The following is a 14,873-nucleotide window of genomic DNA, read 5'->3' on the forward strand; positions in this document are numbered from 1 at the left end:
GAAATAGCGACTTATTGACCAAGACTTAGGTCAACTATACAGATTTCTACGTCACTGATTGAATTCATCAAATGCCCCTGCACACCTGAACACGAAACAAACTTGTCTGACTTAAAAGTGTGGAAATTTAAACAAATACAAATTTCACTCAATACTTCGAGCACCATTTAGACACTGGATAACCACAGAGCATAATCTGACCTCTTCAATTTTATTCTGATAGCACCAATGCACATGGTCAAACACCAACCTTCCGTTTGCAATTTTTCGTATCACTATTTTTCTTTCTTTCTTTTAAAAAGAAAGAAAACACGAAACACAACACAACTTGCACTTTTATTCTTGTACATTAAATCAACTCCTTCCAGATGTAACTACTTTCAGAAAATAGCAGACACTACAAACTAAGTCAAACGAACAAGACACGCGTCCCATTTTCTGACATCGACGATAAATTATCCGCCTGCTAGGAGACTGCAGGAAAACGTCCTCCTTCCTTCCAAATTCATAGGTCAGTTCGCAGCCGGAAAGGCTGCGAGCTCCCACGAAGGACAGCGGCGCTACGATCGCGATAAGGCACGTCACCTACCGCGCAAGCGACCTTGAATTGACCAAACAGAAAAAGGAATGTATTTCTCTCTCTCTCACACTCACCACAATCGTAGATTCACATTATTTCTTTTGCTTTTTTTTAAAAAAAAGAAGCAAACGAGGAAAGGTTACAAATTCTTGTTAGTTTTTACAGATCAGAGAAAGTTAATCATCGATATTACATAATTATAAACATTTTCTTTCTTCTTTTTTTTACTTAGTTTTTCCATTATTTCTTCGTCTCCAACTCATAGTAACGGGATCGTTACAGGCTGGCCTTCGTCGAAAAAAGAAAAATTCTCCATCAAGAAATTTTTCGTCTACAGCACTGGATAGCTACGGAATATATAAATATCATAAGTAACGTTCATAACAATACAGACAACAACAAATGCAAAATAAAAGATAATAGCAAATGCTGAAACAACAATAAATACTCTATTTACATTTTTTTGTTCACTATGGCCATAATGAATAAATAAGTATAACAATTAACAATACTAGCAAATGCTCAACAAATATCACAGTTAATTCATTTAAAATTTTCTTATATCATAACTACATATACAAACAAACCAATACTATTTTTCAAGACCAGGACAACTAAGTTCTGACAATATTAATCTCTCCTACTCCTATAGACCTTCAATTCTGAGACATGCGAACGGCGATATGAGTCTGGCGAGTCATTCTCATCAGAAACTAAGACGGTATTCGGTGTCAAAAATTTCCTAATCACAAATGGACCATACCACTTGTCGCTTAAAGATTTCGCTACCTTATCTCTTAATGATGATTTAACGTGTGCCTTTAAGAGGACACTTTGTCCTATGTCTAAATTAACGGGATTTCTTCTTCTTAACATCAACTTACGCCTTGTTGCCCAACTTTTCTCCATATTCTGAATAGCTTCTTTCCATATCTGAGCAGATGATTTTCCACCAAAATCAGAATCATTGATGCTCCATCGGTTTCCTAACGGTGTATTATATGGACGTCCAAAATATACTTCGATGGGCGACATCTTTAATCCTGAGTGCTCGCTTATATTTAAGGTGAATTGGAGCTCCGGCACAAGAGTTGACCACAGATGTTGCTTCGTCGAGATGTAAGCTCTAAGGGATGCCTTCAGGGATTTATAAATAAATCAGCCGCATTACCACCAGGGTGATAGGGGCTCAGCCGTATGTGCTTGATACCCAAACTAAACAGGAATTTCTTGAAGTGTTCGGAAACAAAAATTGAAGCATTGTCAGTGGACAGGGCCTCCGGAAAACCTAGTCGACTGAATATTTCCATCATCTTGTTAGCAACAACACTGGAACTTATGGTTCTCAAACGCTCCAAAACCACAAATCGGCTGGCGTTATCAACACCTATAAGTATAAATTTAAATCCATTCGAATTTGGTAATGCACCTACTTTGTCAAACATCCAATGAGAATTAACTCTCTTACTGAAATCAGAAATTAAATGTCCCATTTTCTTTTGATTCGATTCCTTAACATTCTGGCACACATCACACGTACTTACGAAATTTTTGACGTCTTCTTTCAATCCTTCCCAGGTAAATTTCTTCATCAGTTTAGCTAATGTTCTTGACACACCAGCATGACCACCAATGAACGCATCTTCATGATGATATTCTATAAGCACCTTCCTCAAATCTCTCGGGATTACTATCTTATAGGGGTTAATCGCCGAATTAGTTCTTTTTAGCAGAATATTCTTATTAAGGAGATACCCTTGAACATCGTCACCGTTCTCAATTCTTCTGATAATATTATCTAAATCTGGATCTTCTCGTTGTAATTTATCGATAAGATCCTTAATTAATGGCAAATTCCAAAGATGCATTATATTCATATTTCTTCTAAATGCAGCTAATCCTACCGGTCCATCCAATATACTGAATTCAAACGGATCGTAGATTCGTGTCAAGAAATCCGCTACTATATTCTCCGTTGACTTTATATGGCGTATCTTAAAATTAAACTGACAAAGCGTTTCGACGAAAGGACCGTACTTTAAGAGCCTTTTACTGTTATTAAGTATCCAGGACAAGGCTTTATTGTCTGTTAACACGTCAAACTCATTAACCAAGTAGTGTCTATAACGAGATATTGTTTTTACAAGACTTATAAATTCTATCTCATAAATACTGCGGTGTTTATCCGCCTCTGAGAGTTTCTTGCTATAGAAGCACACAGGTTGAAGGTCCCCATTCGCATTCCTTTGGGAAATACATCCGGCAATACTTTTTCCACTGCCGTCGACGTGGACTACAAAACGTTTGTTAAGGTCTGGAGTCTTTAAAACTATGTTATCTATCAAAATATTTTTTAATTTATCTAGAATTTGTTGATGTTCTTGAGTCCAAACAAATTTAATCTTAGGAGATTTCAAGGCACTAAGGGGAGCCATTAGCTGTTGGAGCTCCGACGCAAACTTAGAATAATAACTAAATACTCCTAGTATTTTCAACAATCCACGCCTATTACGAGGTGGAGGAATATTTCGTATAGCAGATACTCTGCTTGGGTCAATTTCCATCTGGTCTCCTTGAATAATATACCCCAGATAATTGATCTTTTTATAAAACATGAAGCATTTGTCAGGAGATACAGTTATGTTATAATCTTTGAACCTCTGTAACACCTTTTCAACCATTAACATGTGTTCTTCAATTGTATCGCTAGCTATCAGGACGTCGTCAAAATAAATTTTGACACCCTTATCTGTTAGATCACCTAATACCTTTTCCATCGCAATTGACAAAATGTTGCTCCCAGTTTTTATTCCGACCGGAACTCGGGTGTACTGATAACATCCCTTGGGAGTAACCAAGGTAGTAATCTCACGTGACGATTTATCAAGGTAGATTTGGTTGTAGGCCCGCTTTAAATCAAATTTAGAATACAGTTTCTTATCCGCTAGGCCTGTCAGACACGCTTCTAAATTCGGGGATGGATATACGTCATTTACAATTAAGCTATTAGCCTTAATGTAATTTCCTACTATTCGATATGTATTGTTCTTATTTTTCACTAGAAAACAACTACTGCCATAGTTAGCATGGTCAACCTCTTCTAAAATCCCCTCCTTAACAAGTTCTTCAATTTGATCATAAAAATTTTCTCCTTAATTTTAGGAACTGGAAAGGGGGTATCCTTGAAAGGTTTATTCTCCTTTAAATGGAGTCGACCAACGAACCCTTTTACACATCCAACCCTATCGGAAATTACATCGGAATATTTAGTTTTCATTGAGTCGATGAAAGCAACAATCTCAGGGTTATCGAACTTCCACGAGTCTTGCCCTAAATTCTGATTTTTCACCTGTATGTTAGGTTGATTCTTCACCCGTGTGTTATTCTGAGCCATTACCCGTTGATTAGATGAAAGGTCAGGAGGCTGAAACTTCCGATTCCGCTGAATTAATTTATGGAAATTTTCAGACTGTTCTAGGTCAACGTCAGACGCTTCGGAACCACTACTATGGTTTAACACCGCATCCTTACGTTCATTGTCGTTCGACGAACAATTCACTCCCGAAGGACTAACATCATCTAGTTTTTCCAAGACACTACCATTTTTCGAGGATTCTGTCACATTATCCACCCTTTTCTTCTTTCTTCTACGATTCCTCTTTCTTTTGCGAGTACTGTTCTTCTTAACACTCTCAGATTCTGGAATCTCAATTGCCGATGGATCCTCATTCTGAACAAGATCTAAATTGTCTTTTGTAGTAACAGTTTTGCTAGATGACTGATTAACACCATCAGTAAGTTCCGAAACATTCATATTACTAGGTCTTTCATTATTTAAAACTAATTTCGAAGTGTCTCTATCAGCGACAATCCGATGACCAAAGCACATTTCATTCGCACCACTACCATAATCCTGAAAAGATTCTCCCGAATTACGACATCTCACGTCGAACTCAGAATACACTATTTGTCCCATGGACGAATTATTCCCAAAGGGCATGTCACTCGCACCATGAGATCTTCTATTACAACACGTTCGAGTCGGAAAAGAACCATCTTCCCATGTAGATGTCACCAAAGTTCCACTAGACGGATTCACAAAATCGGACATTGCATTCGCACCACCTAAAGTCTCAACAGATCGACAATTGATAGTATCATTGTTCATTAACGATGTCATCTCTCCCAAGTTCTGATCAAAAGGCAAACGAGGAATGGAATTCCCCCTTTCACCATCTGAACCACTAGCACAAGCAGCTGTTCCAGACGAACAACCAAATCTCGATGACGAAGTCACCAAGTTCACGTAAGATGGATGCTGGTCACAAGAGTTTCCAATCACACCACCAGTATTGCACGAATTAAACTGCGATGAATCGTTATTCTGCTTCGAAGTCCCAGAAACTAAGTTTCGGTTCGGAGACAAATGACGGTTGGACCTTTCTATCGCACCATGCACACTACTAAATGGTTGAACCCTCGCATAACTATCAACCATAGAAGATAAAGTATTTTCTATATGATGACCCGAATCGATTTCTGAATCAATCATCGCTCTAAGTTGACCAAGCTGTAGGTTATTCGGAGCACGAATCTCCAAAATTCTAGATTCGGCATCAACTAGATCCAAATCGCACTGAATTCCTTCATCTCGCAAACCATAATCAAAGAAATCTTCGTATATAAAGATCGAAGCCATTTTATCTTGATCCAGAGAATCCCGAATCTGTATTCTCTGTTGATTTCCATTCTTCCCCTTCAACTGGCCGACATGAGGACCAGACTTAAACCCTTTAGATTGAAAACCAAAATGCCGAACTGTTTTCTTAAAGTTCAATGCAATTCTTTTCTTGCCACCACGGAGAACTAAGGTATTATTAGAATAATCAACAACCGAATTGGTGAAACGCAAAAACGGAGTTCCCAGCAAACACTTACAAGGTAACTCATCTACCACCTTGAAACTAACTCTTTCAAAGTGTCCTGAAAAATTGACGGTCAACACAATTTCCTTGTTCGTGGAAAAATTCAATCCTGAAGGAGCATTTACTAATTTCTCTTGTGTTGTAGCAATATATTTCTCGAGACCACAAGCACGAACCAAATCTGCACGAACAATGTTGAAGCTTGAACCACCGTCGACGCAAATGTCCGTCAACTGACTATTAATTTTTCCGACAACGAAAGACGCCACAGTATTGTCCATCTCTGAAGGAATAAACGATGAAGTTGTTCTAGGATTCCCTCGAGGCTCAGATAAATTACTTGGACCCCTAGAATTCCGAAAACCCCGAGAACCACCTATCGTTCGACTCAATTTATTTTCGTAAAGGGTTGATCTACATTTATTTTCTAACAAAGTATTATTCACCGAGGTTTCATTCGGACCCAATTTATTATTATGATAGCTCGATACTAGAACACTAGATTTTTTTCTATTATCACTCATTTCTCTATTATAATCTAACTGGTTTCTAAAACTCAACACGTGTTTTTCAGCTATTTCCAATAATTCCAAACGTGATGCAGGCAAATAGTTATTCAACATCCTGTACTTTTGATTGGGATTTAAACCACTCATAATTATACTCACTAATTCCGATTCCGGACCATCAAATCCTAGAACATTCATAGCTACAATAACAGACCTTACATAATCATTAACTTGCTCAGACAACTTCTGTCTTCTATAAACATATTCTGATACAAAAGAATGCCTACTCACTGGAGTAACAAAAGTACTTAGTAAATTCCCTCGTAGATTATACCAACTTACATTGTTGTTCAAGGCAAATAAGATTTCTCTTAATAAAGCCCCCGTACATTTAGCTACAAGAACGGTTAATACCATCCCGAGTGAATAACTAGTTTCTAATAATGTTTCTTCTATTTTCAACAATAAATTGAAAACTTGATGACTATTACTCCCATCTGTTAATTTTACATCCTTAAATCTCAACTCAAGAGATTCACTGTTTCTTTTGAATGCATATTTTACCATTAAGTTATGTTCGATCCCACCAGAATCTAATCTATTAACTCCAGCATGTACACCAGATTCCGCACTATTCCTAGCTTCATATCTATTTATAGGTTGCAGAAAAGGAGAACTCAAAGGAGCCTTCGGAGTAGAATTCCTTATCTGAGAAACTCTTCGATAATAGTCACGAAGATTAAGGTATCTGTTAGTATTTTGACCTTGAATATTTCCAGCAACGTTAACGTTTGAAGAATCCCGATTTACAAACCCTGTCTGTTCAGATTGCCTTAATGGAGCTTCAAAGGCAACTTGCCTTACATCTCGCTGAGACTCTCCTAAACTAGTTGCATTAACTTGCCTACTAAACCCATAACTAACAGAATGCATACTACCATTATTTCCAATAGTACTCCGATTGACTTCATTTAAAACCCGTCTGGCGTAAAGACTTCCCTGAGTGGGAGGAGTTAATGACATATTGAATTGCCCAAAATCAGAACGTGAATCAGCATCACAACAACCAGTTCTATCCCGTGTTACAAGTTCGGAATACCCGTCGGGTATATTAATACTCACAAACTCAGATCGATTATCCATGATAAAGTGGCAAATTCACAAAAATTCCTTCAACACGCTTTTTTTTAACAAGAGAAATAATACACAAGAAAATATATAACAGGTTAGCATAAACAAATTAATAACTACACTAACTACGGATACTACAACAACCAAGGAGAACCAGCATGGAACAACCGTATATACCAAAACCTAGTCTTGAAAAATATTTGTTTGTTATATTCAATCGACTTGATTACAATCTTAAATTTCACTTAATATTCAATATTCTCAATTTAATTCAATTTAATCCAAAATATTTTACCCTCTGTTATGACTAAACTGTCTCACGATTATAGTTTTTACTTACAATAAACTTCGAATTTAAATTCATATATGACTAGAAGCAAAAAAAAAGGTTCGAGAAAAAAAATGAAACTAAAAAAAAAGAATGGAACTGACCTATGAACCATTTTGTAGCGTTCCCATCCGCTATCAGGACAAGAGCCGATGTTAAAAGGACAACATTCATGGATACCAAAGCTCATGCAATGTTGACCAATCAACACTACCCAAGTCCGACCTCAGAGGGATCTACGAAGAAGAACGCAATTCCGAGTCATACGGCAGGTACAGATGGATAATTCAGCATAATCAACAATAAGTAAATGTAAATATCAATTACCAGTCATAAATATATGTAAATATATATATAAATAAATAATAATAACAACAACAATTCAAGTGTATATAATTTATTATAATAATATACAATATTATTTCGGGTAAAATATATGTTGAGCAACAAACAATTCTTTATTCCTTCGACGTCTGTTCGTAATATAGATTCAACGATAATATTCAGTCATTGATCATATTATAGTTCAACTCTCATCGGAGTAATAAGCCTATCCAGGAACAATAACAATTTAACCTCAATATGAAATTCGTAAATAATATTTATAATTCCTTTTTCTTTTTATCAATTTCAATTTACTTGACCAGAGTAGAGAGAATAAATTCCTTAAATCGAATTTCAGAATCTTAAATCAAAGTTCTCAGGAGAAGAAAAAAAAACAATCTAGAAAAACGATCAAGAAAAATCCTTTTTTGGGGGGGGGAATCTCCAATATCCAGAGATCCGTTAGGTATAAGTTGAAAACTACAATAATAATTAAATTAACAAGTATGTCAAAATCTTTCAGCAAATTTGGAGTGCCGTGCCTCACCGCACCATTCGCCTACAATAGCAAGCAATAGGACAAATCTCAAAATTGTTCAAAAACTATTTGGTTCAATTTCAATACTAATCAAATTAATATATGCTGAAAATAAAGCAGATTATAAACAATTACTATATGCATCGGGTTTTAGCCCGCTTACCAAAAATACAATGCTGAATTATCAATCGAAATTCACGTAATTATCAACGCGGTCCAGAGAAATAATCTATTAATCGACTCTATTTTGGAATCAAGAATGACGACCCACAAACATAGAACACAAACAAAGGACAATCAACTATAATATATATATTAATGAACACTCACCTCTTATATTCTTCTTTTTTTATTACCTTTCTTTGGTATTTACTACCTCACTCTCAGTCTGCTTGTCGTCTGTTCTTTATCAGATTACAAGAATAAACGTGCTTAGGCTGTGATCGAAAAAGTAACTCAAAGACCAATGCTTAGGTCTGAAAACCGAAAACGTCCGAAAAGTAACTAGTTCTATCACTGATTCAGTCGGCTCTCTCGGACCACAAACATCGAGAGTCACTAAAGAAATCAGTGATACTACGAGACAAACCCAAGATAAGGTATGGTGTCTCTTACCAAACGACATTCACCACTACTCTCACCTCAATCTTCAACATTCTCATTCCACCATTCAGCCAAACTAATTTCCATTCAAAGATCGAAAGTCACGCTCTATTTCCAGGTTCGCTAAAACCACTATGACCAAACTTAGGTCTGATTTCAACAAATTGAAATGCTCTCCCTCTTTTTCCACATTATCATTCCACCAATCCGTCAGACAATTGAACCCAGAGAGTGGTCGTTCCTACGATTGCAGGGAATATTATTATATTGCAAGACCATGCGTTCCAACGTGCAATGGGGAGCAGACCTCTGTTCTCACTCGAAATATCCCACTTTATCATTCCATCAACAAAAGAAAAACCACCTCAGATTCTGGATATTACGAGTATTAATGCATGCATAACATGCTATTTTTAAGGCAACAGCCAAGAACAGATTTATTTTACTCACTAGCACATCTACTCTTCTTGCCGTAAGGAACCCACATAGAAATTCACCATTTAACACTCTCGATAAAATACGATAGATTTTGTCGCCGAAAGAAATAGCGACTTATTGACCAAGACTTAGGTCAACTATACAGATTTCTACGTCACTGATTGAATTCATCAAATGCCCCTGCACACCTGAACACGAAACAAACTTGTCTGACTTAAAAGTGTGGAAATTTAAACAAATACAAATTTCACTCAATACTTCGAGCACCATTTAGACACTGGATAACCACAGAGCATAATCTGACCTCTTCAATTTTATTCTGATAGCACCAATGCACATGGTCAAACACCAACCTTCCGTTTGCAATTTTTCGTATCACTATTTTTCTTTCTTTCTTTTAAAAAGAAAGAAAACACGAAACACAACACAACTTGCACTTTTATTCTTGTACATTAAATCAACTCCTTCCAGATGTAACTACTTTCAGAAAATAGCAGACACTACAAACTAAGTCAAACGAACAAGACACGCGTCCCATTTTCTGACATCGACGATAAATTATCCACCTGCTAGGAGACTGCAGTAAAACGTCCTCCTTCCTTCCAAATTCATAGGTCAGTTCGCAGCCGGAAAGGCTGCGAGCTCCCACGAAGGACAGCGGCGCTACGATCGCGATAAGGCACGTCACCTACCGCGCAAGCGACCTTGAATTGACCAAACAGAAAAAGGAATGTATTTCTCTCTCTCTCACTCACCACAATCGTAGATTCACATTATTTCTTTTGCTTTTTTTTTAAAAAAAAAGAAGCAAACGAGGAAAGGTTACAAATTCTTGTTAGTTTTTACAGATCAGAGAAAGTTAATCATCGATATTACATAATTATAAACATTTTCTTTCTTCTTTTTTTTACTTAGTTTTTCCATTATTTCTTCGTCTCCAACTCATAGTAACGGGATCGTTACAAGCGTCCCACTAAATTTCATGTAGAAAGTATTCTACTCTACGTTTTAATGAATATAACTGTTATAGAAATAGCTCAATATCACTGAACAGTAAAGCATATAACAAACTAACTTTAAGGATTGCAGAAGTAATTATAAAACCTTTGCTACAAAAATACCTACACAGACCATAATTCGATGAGTTCAGAAATACAAAGTAACAAAATAGCGTATAAGATTCAGTCTACGGAGCAATTGTTGCTTAGAGAATGAACATACACTATTCCGAGAATCGAGATAAGACGAGAAATGACTGACGTATTTAGGGGGGACTATGGGGCTCAAGCTCCCCGAAATAATTTCGTTATTACTTTTTCGCATTGTAAGTACAACACTGGTGCCCAAGGCCCCTAAACAAAGTCCTAAATATGCCACTGCGAGAAATGTTTATGATACTTTTCGTCTCATCTCGACAGCGGGACGATAATTTGAGTTACCCTTGTCACGTTTCGAATGTAAAATGTTTATTATTGTCTTGATTTTGTTTGTTTTGTTTTAGTATCGAAATTAGAAATTCCACGTCTCGTGGGCAACTCTAAACCAAACAGCGATATTATTGCCAAATGTATAATTTCTCCTTGTAATGGTATGACCTGAGCGGTAATAAGCTCCTAACTAGTAATCTTCTACTAGATAATAATAATAATAATAATAATAATAATAATAATAATAATAATAATAATCCTGAAGATTTGTTAGTTCAAGTATTGAAACATCAGACTATTTAAATATCTGAAGATAATTAAATGTGATTCATCGCCGATCAATCGCCACCAAAAATTTTAAAGTAAAAAAAAAGTACTTCTCCTTTATGGATCCAATTCGAGGACCTTCAGATTACTGTCCGAGTTCCTTGACAACTGAACCACGATCAATACGCGGTAAAACATTCCTCCTTAGCGTGTTCACGTTAGGTTTCTTTGCCACCGCATACAAAATTCTACGTAATTTTTATTCTTTTCAAAACTTCTTTCGTGATTACTTTATGATATAAGTCAAAAAATCTTTGGCATAGTTTATATTAATAACTTGAGTAGTGCTAACAAGATCATCAATTTTATTTCTTCTCCACCCCCAACTACAGATATGACAGATTAAATGCTTATATTCTGCATTTGGTTCCAAGGCAGTCGTCATTACATGGTCAAAGACTGATGTCCGTCTATAGACAAACGTTTGCTCGAAGTAGTATTGAAGCACAAGCATCACGTTGTCAGCTTCAAATGGAAATGATTGAAATTTTGTCTTCTCTTTATGGTTCTTTTTTTAAGCATTAGAAAAAAGAATCATAAACCAGGTATGGCTGAGATTCGAATCGAAGACACCTAATGGCTATCTCAATGGTAAGTACGATAGCCACTCACCCAACAACACACAACAGAAATTTTGTAACAGATGTAATATCTGTTACTAGTTGCAATATTTTTGTTGTATTAATGTTAAATACTAAGCTATGAAGATTTGTTCTGATTTCTTTTTTCTCTTTTTACAGCTTGTTGTGTGAACTGAAACAGTAAAATGAACGTAAATATCTATTTTATTCATATTTGCTACTTGAATAGCTTTGTTGAACATAATTAAATTACGAAGTGGATGCATAGTGCATAGACTGATTGTTCATAGCATCGATTCCAACTAGGGTTAAACAATGTAAACCGGAGACAAAAATCTTTTTAGCAGATAGTAATATATTATTTTAGCATACAAGACGATTCTTTTAGATTTCAGCGTAATTAATTGAATACCTATCAAGACAAATCGATATCTATGGCAGAAAAGAAATATTGTGTCACACTCAATATTTCTTCAAAAGGGCTGTCCTCACCGAGAATTGGCTACTTAGGCCTTCGTTCAGCAAACCGAAAGTGTCTATGTTTTTTTTAAATCAAACTCTTATTTCCGTTCTTTCTCCGTCCTACCATCATTTCATGACACAACTTTGAAGTTAGGAGATACCGGCAGTAGTGAAAGAATAGTCGAGGTGTTATAAGTACTACGTTAGAAATCGTGAGGTCGTGAGTTCAAATCTACTGTAATCGATTTAACACTTTTAAATTTAATTTGTTCTTGCAAGGTGTGTGATGACTTCTCTTTACTCAAAGTTCTCCATCTAGAGATGAGATGCAAGAATCATGCATATGCTAATCGAGAGAAAAAGAGAATGGAGATATCTCCAATTAAAATATTTTCCGAAACATTCATCGATATTCATATTTATTTACGTTTTAGTTCATTTTTCTTTATGAAATTAGAGTTCTCGATTACTTAGAATATGGCAATGGATAATGAATTATGCTTATAATAAAAAATATGCTTGTATTATTACTAGGGATTAAATTACACAAATTCATGTTATGTGCACACGAAATATGACCATTTGTTATATTTGAAACATATGACATGTTTTCTACTGATGCAATCGTTTTCGCAAATTGAAGTGACACACACTGCATATTTTGTTTTTACTTTCTTTGATTATCTTTGTTTTCTTTTTCTTTTTCGTATTTTTCTTTTACTTTTTTGTTTCATTTTCCGGACACACCAGTAATATATCTTCAGAAAATATTCTTGTTAGCTTTAATGTGTAAATGAATAATAATAACAACAATAATAATACATTTAAAAAATAAAAACTACGATGGTTTTGCTGATAAAAATATTCTCGCAAAACAATGGCGGAAGTTAAAACACCTTGACCTGATTTATTCATAAAGTTTTACTAGAGATATTAAAACTGATAACTAACAAAAGTGAAGGTAACGTTGAAACGAATAATGTAAAAGATTCAGAGATTTTGCAAAATACTGTAACCTGTAAAATAAAATGAATGTTTGACCAATATTGATTTTTCCTTGGTATGTGTAAGGTTAAGTAAGATATCTTTGTGACTCCCTCATGATATCAATCGCTCTGTAGTTACTAGACGTATTCTCCCCTCTTTTTTTCGTCGCAGAGGCATGGATATTTTTTTTTAAATTTTTTTGCTGTTTGCTTCACTAACATATTTGAAGCAAACTATTGCACTTGTAGAACGCCTTGTGTTGTTCTCAACCAGTGAACCTCCAGAGTATTGTTGTTCTCAACCAGTGAACCTCAAGAGTACTGTTGGTCGTCTAATGTTGCAGGATAAGAAAATGGAAGTGTGAATGCACTTTTGCTCGTGTTTATACAAGAGCGGCATGTAATCGTAGTTTAATTCACCTTAGCTCCGGCAAGGGGCGGGGACCTTCGGGATATGTGCCTGGAAAAAGCACTGCAGCTGAACAATTTAATGTTTGCCCGTTTTTTCATCATACCTCATTTGATTTTTTTTGTTGTAAAACCAATGTGTCGTTTTCCTTCTATGCATGCCTGAGTTCCTGGATCGATTTTCCTTTTCTTGTATTCTTGCCTATAGATCAGGGGCAGATCCATATGGCCCCCCGCCCAGGAGAGGAAACTTACTTATTTAATATATAAATAAAACCCATACCAGAGTTTGGAGCTCTTAAAAGTTGCTCCAAGTAGCAATATTACAATCCACCGCCCCCCCCAGAAGTCCGTCCTGGATTCGCCCCTGTTCTTCTTTGGTCCTTGTTTTCACACACTGTGTTACTCCTTTCTCACTCCGCACTTCTTTTCAGTTTAACGTCCCTCAATTATGGCCGTTAGGCTAAGAGAGATTGATTATCATGGCAAGTGAATGATGGTGAAAGGATTAGTGGAATGAAATTGTGGAAGGAAACGGGACTTTCCCTAGAAAACTCACGGATACGATGTTGTTACTGGGCCAGGGATCGAACCAGGGACCCCATGTGCCAAAAGTAAGCGCTCTACCACTGAGCCACCGTGCCTACCGACACTGCACTTCTAGGTGCTTTACTCCCTTCTTAATGTTTTGCCACAACCGGTTTTCCTGGATGGCATTTTATCCCTGTTTCTTTTATTTCTTTGCTTACACAGAAATATTCACGTTTCCTCACACAGATTACTGACTACGCATTACTTACATTGACACTTAACACACTACAGTACACTTTGAGGCAAACGGGTCGGATTTCCTTACCTATGCTACGGCCACTACAAAAATTAAACTCAAAACATACATTTATGACTTTTGCTGTTCTTTTCAATACACTACATTAACGTTATGGAGATTCAAGTTAGTTCTGCTAGACTGAATTTCTTCAGCTTGCGTTCCACTGCAGAGCTTCAATACCATGTTGCAAATTTCTTCGCATTCCGTTAGGTTTGCATCACTAATTATGTCGAAATAAGTTGTTTCCTGCTCTCCGTTTATTATCTTCTTCTCCAAAGTCATTAATGATGCATTCAAATATTACATATTCTGATGTCTGTCGTTCTCCGCACTGACATTCTTTGCTTTTTCTTAATCCTGTCTTTCTTAAAGTGGCCCCAAAAGGTCCATGGCTGTTTGTTAGAGCCTTTCTATTTCAAATGTGCCTTTGGAAAATATGTGAAACATGCTTCGGCTCCACCCCCGCCAACTTCTTAC

This window comes from Thermobia domestica, chromosome 12 (genome assembly GCF_964235325.1).
Source record: "Thermobia domestica chromosome 12, izTheDome1.hap1.1, whole genome shotgun sequence".
NCBI classification, from domain to species: domain Eukaryota; kingdom Metazoa; phylum Arthropoda; class Insecta; order Zygentoma; family Lepismatidae; genus Thermobia; species Thermobia domestica.